This window comes from Myxine glutinosa, chromosome 9 (assembly GCF_964187855.1).
Source record: "Myxine glutinosa chromosome 9, kmMyxGlut1.1, whole genome shotgun sequence".
In the NCBI taxonomy this organism is placed as follows: domain Eukaryota; kingdom Metazoa; phylum Chordata; class Myxini; order Myxiniformes; family Myxinidae; genus Myxine; species Myxine glutinosa.
In genome coordinates, this window is record NC_136269.1 from 75,046,313 (window position 1) to 75,049,758 (window position 3,446).

Sequence of the window (3,446 nt, forward strand, 5' to 3'; positions counted from 1 at the left end):
ACCTCTTTCTGAACCCTGCTGGACCTACTGCGACCTCTTTCTGTACCCTGCTGGACCTCCTATGACCTCTTTCTGAACCCTGCTGAACCTCCTCTGACCTCTTTCTGAACCTTGCTTGACCTCCTACGACATCTTTCTGAAACCTGCTGGACTTCACATGACCGTGCCTTTTCACTGACGGTCTGCCAGTCTTCGTTGGTCGACGTTGCAGATCCCAGTGTACTTCAGGAAGCATGGGCGAGCTTTCGCCGGCAGCCGGAACAAATGACAAATTCCTCCTCCAACCATATTTGAACGTTGGGCCTGGCCAGCAGGTTCGTGAAAGACTTGAGCCCAGCTTGACCCTCATTCCGATGGCGGTGATACCTTGGGTTTCTCTGTTCGTCAAGGAAGTAGAACTAAAAAAGCAGGTTTGGAACGGGAAGATGACGTAATCTGTTGCCAAATCCTTGACGCGAGGGTCGCGACTGTATTTTAAAGAGGTGACCAAGGTTACTCAATCGTCACCAAGGGGTGGACTACCACTCCAATGAATTCGACTTCAGGAAAATATGTTGAAGAAGCAAAGCGACCACGCGACTTCGTTAAATATTGCTAAAAGTGAAGTCAAAATCAGTTTGGAGCCAGGTAGGAGTCGAACCTACAATCTTCTAATTCGTAGTCAGACGCGTTATCCATTGCGCCACTGGCCCATGTGACTACTAGCTATCACTCCTACTGATATGTTTTAGTGCTGCAATAATGAGTGATCAACGTAAGGGGTCTCCGGTTGTCGCAGACGTGCACGTTCCTGAGCCACGCGCACAAAGTCCTCTGACAAGTACTCGGAATTGCAGCTGAACACAAATGAATGCACCAACTTTTCTGAACCCTGCTGGACTTCACATGACCTCTTTCTGAACCCTGCTGGACCTACTGCGACCTCTTTCTGGACCCTGCTGGACTTCACATGACCTCTTTCTGAACCCTGCTGGACCTACTGCGACCTCTTTCTGTACCCTGCTGGACCTCCTATGACCTCTTTCTGAACCCTGCTGAACCTCCTATGACCTCTTTCTGAACCCTGCTTAACCTCCTCTGACCTCTTTCTGAACCCTGCTTGACCTCCTACGACATCTTTCTGAACCCTGCTGGACTTCACATGACCGTGCCTTTTCACTGACGGTCTGCCAGTCTTCGTTGGTCGACGTTGCAGATCCCAGTGTACTTCAGGAAGCATGGGCGAGCTTTCGCAGGCAGCCGGAACAAATGACAAATTCCTCCTCCAACCATATTTGAACGTTGGGCCTGGCCAGCAGGTTCGTGAAAGACTTGAGCCCAGCTTGACCCTCGTTCCGATGGCGGTGATACCTTGGGTTTCTCTGTTCCTCAAGGAAGTAGAACTAAAAAAGCAGGTTTGGAACGGGAAGATGACGTAATCTGTTGCCAAATCCTTGACGCGAGGGTCGCGACTGTATTTTAAAGAGGTGACCAAGGTTACTCAATCGTCACCAAGGGGTGGACTACCACTCCAATGAATTCGACTTCAGGAAAATATGTTGAAGAAGCAAAGCGACCACGCGACTTCATTAAATATTGCTAAAAGTGAAGTCAAAATCAGTTTTGAGCCAGGTAGGAGTCGAACCTACAATCTACTGATTCGTAGTCAGATGCGTTATCCATTGCGCTCACTGGCCCATGTGACTACTAGCTATCACTCCTACTGATATGTTTTAGTGCTGCAATAATGAGTGATCAACGGAAGGGGTCTCCGGTTGTCGCAGACGTGCACTTTCCTGAGCCACGCGCACAAAGGCCTCTGACAAGTACTCGGAATTGCAGCTGAACACAAATGAATGCACCAACTTTTCTGAACCCTGCTGGACTTCACATGACCTCTTTCTGAACCCTGCTGAACTTCACATGACCTCTATCTGAACCCTGCTGGACTTCACACGACCTCTATCTGAACCATGCTGGACTTCACATGACATATATCTGAACCCTGCTGGACTTCACATGACTCCTTTCTGAACCCTGCTGGACTTCACATGACCTCTATCTGAACCCTGCTGGACTTCACATGACCTCTTTCTGAACCCTGCTGGACCTACTGCGACCTCTTTCTGTACCCTGCTGGACCTCCTATGACCTCTTTCTGAACCCTGCTGAACCTCCTCTGACCTCTTTCTGAACCCTGATTGACCTCCTACGACATCTTTCTGAACCCTGCTGGACTTCACATGACCTCTATCTGAACCCTGCTGGACTTCACATGACCTCTATCTGAACCCTGCTGGACTTCACATGACCTCTTTCTGAACCCTGCTGGACCTAATGCGACCTCTTTCTGTACCCTGCTGGACCTCCTATGACCTCTTTCTGAACCCTGCTGAACCTCCTCTGACCTCTTTCTGAACCCTGCTTGACCTCCTACGACATCTTTCTGAACCCTGCTGGACTTCACATGACCGTGCCTTTTCACTGACGGTCTGCCAGTCTTCGTTGGTCGACGTTGCAGATCCCAGTGTACTTCAGGAAGCATGGGCGAGCTTTCGCAGGCAGCCGGAACAAATGATAAATTCCTCCTCCAACCATATTTGAACGTTGGGCCTGGCCAGCAGGTTCGTGAAAGACTTGAGCCCAGCTTGACCCTCGTTCCGATGGCGGTGATACCTTGGGTTTCTCTGTTCCTCAAGGAAGTAGAACTAAAAAAGCAGGTTTGGAACGGGAAGATGACGTAATCTGTTGCCAAATCCTTGACGCGAGGGTCGCGACTGTATTTTAAGGAGGTGACCAAGGTTACTCAATCGTCACCAAGGGGTGGACTACCACTCCAATGAATTCGACTTCAGGAAAATATGTTGAAGAAGCAAAGCGACCACGCGACTTCATTAAATATTGCTAAAAGTGAAGTCAAAATCAGTTTTGAGCCAGGTAGGAGTCGAACCTGCAATCTTCTGATTCGTAGTCAGACGCGTTATCCATTGCGCCACTGGCCCATGTGACTACTAACTATCACTCCTACTGATATGTTTTAGTGCTGCAATAATGAGTGATCAACGTAAGGGGTCTCCGGTTGTCGCAGACGTGCACGTTCCTGAGCCACGCGCACAAAGGCCTCTGACAAGTACTCGGAATTGCAGCTGAACACAAATGAATGCACCAACTTTTCTGAACCCTGCTGGACTTCACATGACCTCTTTCTGAACCCTGCTGGACCTACTGCGACCTCTTTCTGAACCCTGCTGGACTTCACATGACCTCTTTCTGAACCCTGCTGGACCTACTGCGACCTCTTTCTGAACCCTGCTGGACTTCACATGACCTCTATCTGAACCCTGCTGGACTTCACACGACCTCTATCTGAACCATGCTGGACTTCACATGACATATATCTGAACCCTGCTGGATTTCACATGAAATATATCTCAACCCTGCTGGACTTCACATGACCTCTTTCTGAA